At 48.3% G+C, this 5,465-nt stretch overlaps 2 protein-coding genes across 4 annotated transcripts in view; one reads left to right on the forward strand and one right to left on the reverse strand.

The window, feature by feature from the left end:
* The window catches only part of LOC109480786 (protein EFR3 homolog B-like), a 76,575-nt gene that overhangs the window by 16,666 nt on the left and 54,444 nt on the right, over positions 1-5,465 (reverse strand). The gene's annotated exons all lie outside the window — the stretch shown is intronic.
* LOC109480787 (macrophage mannose receptor 1-like) overlaps positions 1-5,465 on the forward strand; it is an 18,728-nt gene that overhangs the window by 4,680 nt on the left and 8,583 nt on the right. The window lies entirely within an intron of this gene.

Genomic DNA, 5,465 nt, shown 5'->3' on the forward strand with positions numbered 1-5,465 from the left:
GGCGGAACTCCGACTCTGCCGCTTACCACCAGTACCACCGGTTCTCCGTCGCTCGGAGGAACGCCAACACTGCCGCTAACCACCGGCGGAACTCCAGCACAACCGGGCCTTCCACCGCTGGCTGGCGGGACTCTCGGACCGCTTCCCCCTGGAACATTTTCGACCGGAGTACCACCAGCAGCCGGCATCCCGACCCCTACCAACTTACAAGAACTGCGACGGAATCCACACATTCAGGCGGCCATGCAGGAGCTGTCGTCCTCTTCCCTGGCCTTAGACGATCTGCTGTCGCGCCCCACCGCAGCCACCCTCCCGGGGACGGCCGTCGCAGCGTCCACACCGCCACACGCCTCTTCACCCTTGCTGCGTCTGGACCAGGACCCGCTGGTGTACTTGGCGACAAACACAGGTGAGACGGCCTTACAAATAGTCGACTTCCTTTCTCCCAGTTCTTTAGTTAAACAAGAACAGGTCGCCACAACTTCGGGGGGGACTAAACTGCTTATCTCGATGGGGGGAAAGAAACCCGCACTAAAAAGCGTGACGGTGAGCCAGTGGGCCATTGCCAACACGAAGATCATGTATAAATTGCTGTCCACCGCCAAATTGTCTTCTTCTGCCTTGCACGACTACATGGCCTACACGGTTAAGATTCTGGAGCTCAGTCAGCGCTATGTCTGGGTGTCTGTGCTAGAGTTTGACAGGGAGTATCGCACCCTGCAAGCCAATTACAACTTTCGGTGGGGTGCGGATTCCCAGCATCTTATGACCAAACATCTGGATCCCCTGTCCCGTTCCACTCCACCCGCTACTACCTCTCCTCTCAAACCTACCAAGGCCCAGGCGCCTCTGGCCACAACCGGCAAGCCCATTTGTCGCAAATTCAACTTTGCTAGCGCCGGATGTCCCCACTCTCCCTGCCGGTTTGAACACGTCTGCTGGGTGCCAAATTGCGGCCAAAGCCACCCGCAGAGCCGGCACGTGCCAACTAGTCCTTCGGCTTCAAACTGACTAGTGCAAAATACTAGTAGTCATTCTATGCACGGCTCCCGACCCCTTGATTATAAAGTATGGGCTCGGGAACTTCATAATGACCCGGACAAACACTTCCTTCTCGAGGGCATTCAAAATGGTTTTCGACTCATTCCAGATATAAATGACATACCGCCCGTTGAGGTGGCAAACTATCAATCTGTCACGAGCGCGGACAGAAGACAAAAAATTGAACAGCAGATTCTACAGGAAATTCACTCTGGTAACTACGTTGTCACTGAGACGAAACCTCACATTGTCAGCGCTTTCGGGGCTGTGCCTAAACCAGATTCGGACGAACTTCGTTTAATCCACGACTGTAGCAAACCGGAGGGGGTAGCGGTCAATGATTACATCGAAATAGACAAAGTGAAGTTTCAAACGATTGATGACGCTCTTCGCCTTATCAAACCTGGCTACTATATGGCAAAAATTGACTTAAAATCCGCCTATCGCTCTGTCCATGTTCACCCCTCCTGCTACAAAAACCTAGGCTGTAAGTGGCACTTTGACGGTCACGCCCACCCTACCTACATGTATGACACTAAATTTCCTTTTGGCGCTAAAAGTAGTCCGGGCATTTTTCATCGCATTACCCAATCTGTGCGGCGCATGATGAAGCGTCGCGGATTTGATATGATTATTGTGTATCTGGACGATTTCCTCATTATTGGGAAGACATATGGCGAGTGTCTTCAGGCATATTTAATGCTCATGGAGCTCCTGCAGGAACTTGGCTTTCAAATTTCTCAGCATAAGCTTGTTCCGCCTGCACAATGCATAATATTCCTGGGAGTTCAGATTAACAGTAACGACAAAACTGTGTCGCTCCCAGCGGCAAAGCTTCCCGAACTCCGTTCCCTACTAGCCGAGTTCTGGCATAAACCTCGTGCTACTAAGCGACAACTGCAGCATCTCGCTGGGAAGCTAAATTGGGCGTGTAGGGTTGTCTACGGCGGGAGAACATTCCTGCGTAGAATTCTTGACACCCTCAACAAACTAAAGCGGCCGCACCACAAGGCCAAGCTCTCGTCTAACTTCAAATTGGACATTTTGTGGTGGATTCAGTTCATGACCTCTTTCAATGGCAAGCGTTTCTTTTTGGATGACATTCCTATTGTGGACGTGATGACAGATGCCTGTCAAGTCGGGGGCGGGGCGTTCTTCAACGGGGACTGGATGTATGTCAACTGGTCCTCAGACCTCCCTGCTTACTCCGACTTGCATATTAATCAGAAAGAAACCCTGGCAATTTGTTATGCCGCCAAACGCTGGGCCCCTCTGTGGGCAAACCGTCATGTCATCATTCATACAGACAACATAGCAGCTCAGGCCTTTATCAATAAGGGCACCACACGCTGTTCTAATCTCATGCCAGAATTACGTCATTTGTTTTGGCTTTCTGCAGCCTACAACTTCCGCGTCACCGCCCGTTATGTCAAAGGCTGCCTAAACACCATTGCTGATTCCATCTCGCGCTTGCATGACCCGGCCCACCTCCGCCGGTTCCAAAACCTCTTTTCTGCTTGGGCGGACAAAACAGCGCCCTTCTTCTCTCTTGATCCTCGGCCTATGTCCTCTTCTGGACCCCCCATGACCTCTCGCCCTCTCTCTCCGCAGGGCGTGACGTATCGCCGCCCCCCAGCGTGGCCGCCGCGTTGGAACGGACCTTGGATGCCGAAATCAGTGCATTCCGAGCCTCCACCTTCGCAGACAGCACCAAATCAACCTACGGTACCCACCTCCGGGCGTACCTACAATTCTGTCTCTTCATGGGCTATCCCCCAGTGCCGGCTACCACGGAGACTGTCTGTCGCTATGCAGCATTCCTAGCCCGCTCGCTAACCTACACGAGCGTCAGGCAGTATCTGAACATTGTTTCCCTGCTACATAAAGAATTTGGTCTGCCTAATCCTACTATCCAAAATTGGCAATTGCACACGGTTCTGAAAGGAATTAGGCGCTTTAAGAGCGACACCCCCCGCCGAAAGCTACCAATCACTCCCCTCATTCTACTAGGAGTCTTGTCGACCTTAGATTTATCAATAAGTGTCGACGCCACCTTTTGGGCAGCGTGCCTGATTGCGTTCTTTTGCCTTTTTCGAAAAGCCAATTTGGTTCCGTCGTCCAAACACGCCTTTTCGCCCTCTAAACACCTCTGTCGCGGCGACCTCAAACGTGCTGTCTGGGGTCTCACCGTCACATGCAGGTTTTCAAAAACCATCCAATTTGGCGAGAGGACCCGTGAAATTCCCCTTCCCACTCTCGCTGGCTCCCCTCTTTGCCCATGCGCCGCTCTGGCCCTGGCATTCCAAAAGACACCGGGAGCCTTGCCCCACCAGTCTGCCTTTCTTTACCAAGATCGCTCTGGCTCTCTGCTCCCGCTCACCTATCCTGGCTTTCTGAAAAAACTCCGCTCCAGTCTCACCGCGCTAGGGGTTGACCCGTCGGCCTTTGCTGGCCATTCTTTCCGCAGAGGTGGCGCCTCTTACCTGCTAGAATGCGGTGTTCCGCTTGACCTCATTAAGATCATGGGAGATTGGAAGTCCGACTCTGTATTTGTATTACCTAGCTATCAACTTGCAAGGCCGTCTCACTGTTATGAATACCATAGGCGAGAAACTACGTACTTTATTCTAGATGGCTACTCTACTTGTATTTACTATCACTACCTACCTCTAACTTAGTTTAATAAGCAGTTTTGGGCTTTGGGAGAACCTTTTTCTTGTGTAAATAAACTCCCAGTGTTTGAGGCCCAAAACTGTCGTCTTTATTTTTAAAAATACTTATTGCTAGCTTAGTCTTTAGTACCCTAGACTAGTCACAGGATTCAAAGTGAAAATGGACCATAAGTTCATTTAAGTTTTGAAGAACTCTTGACCTCACTTCTCAGAAACCGATTTTTTCCCTGACTCAGGGAAACACAGCAGGGTACTTCCTACAACTGTACGATAACAATCAGTTTTAATTAACTCCGGTCCCTGGTTCAGCCTTAATGTCGTGCCGGGGATCGCGTGGCACAGACCACACTCCGCCTAGCCGGCCGGCTGCCGCTTCTCGAAATTACCCTTATCCCACCCACCCGACTTCTTGTCTGTAATTTTCGCTCTCCACTTTTCGCTCTCAAGTATTCATGAAATGTCTTATCATGTTAATCGCTTGAACCAATGTGTAGTAAAGTACCTTATAGGTGATACCTTTGTTCTGAAAGTAAAATTATGTGTAGATAACTTAGCCTTACAGTTAGGTGTACATGTGTAGAAATAGTGACTTGTGTGAACGTGTATGGGAGAACCTTTTTCTTGTGTAAATAAACTCCCAGTGTTTGAGGCCCAAAACTGTCGTCTTTATTTTTAAAAATACTTATTGCTAGCTTAGTCTTTAGTACCCTAGACTAGTCACAGGATTCAAACGTTTTGTCGAAAAACAGAATTTTGCCAATGATGATGGCGCTGAAAAGAGAGTCCCTTGGTAGCGGCGGCTCCTGCCCCGAAAAATACTACCTTTGCCAAGCAGTCACACAACTGCTACATACACTGAACATAAAGCTTTACAAAACAGCAGAAATTTCGGTCTCTGAGTGTTTGTTTTTTAAAAAAACAGACCCGAGAAAAACAAAGTCAACACCACTGTCGTCTGCATGATTCCTATGGGGCCAAATTGATTGCATAACCCGGGTTTTCAGTGGAAACACTGACTGATTGCGTTCAATGCAACCCTCCTCACGTGAGAAGAGAAGTACACACAATCGCGAATTTTACCATCAAAGGAAAGCTGAAATATCATAATATTCGGTTCTTACTCCTGCTCACTTAAATTCATCTGAAGACAGCAAAACTACAAAAGCGTGCGAAGTCAGGACACACTGTCTGGCATCAGCCATTCACAAGGGTACATTCACGAAAACGTCTCACAGAGTTTGCCGCTTGTAACGTGGAGGGAGGACAGCTCATAAACAATATGGATGCATTTCCCCAAGTACCTTCTCTACACAAATGTTTTCAAAATTCATTCATGAAAACCTGACCACTCCCTTACAACTAGCAATAGTGGACCTTGAGTTCTAGCATGTGAAAAAGCGTTCGATGTTAGGGCACAACAAACATTCTACTTTGTCTTCCAGCTATACAAGAAAATGTATTTGACCTTGATGGTACACATGTAGCAGAACACAGTATTAGTGTAATTATTCCTAAAAATGAGAAGCTATGACCCCGCAAAATCTATTGCTACAGTAGTGTGCACAAGCAAGGTACAAATATTTGAACATGTCATTGTACATGCAATTGAGCTCAGGTTACATGCAGTTGAGACAAGAATTCAGTGATCTCATATCTCCATGAAATATGACTGTAGACTTTATTTTGGGGAGATTTGTCTCATTGATTATGGAAATAAGGTCATAATTACCATAATTTAGTTTAATTTATGGT

Source organism: Branchiostoma belcheri, unplaced genomic scaffold (assembly GCF_001625305.1).
Source record: "Branchiostoma belcheri isolate BF01 breed outbred unplaced genomic scaffold, Haploidv18h27 scaffold52, whole genome shotgun sequence".
Taxonomy (NCBI): domain Eukaryota; kingdom Metazoa; phylum Chordata; class Leptocardii; order Amphioxiformes; family Branchiostomatidae; genus Branchiostoma; species Branchiostoma belcheri.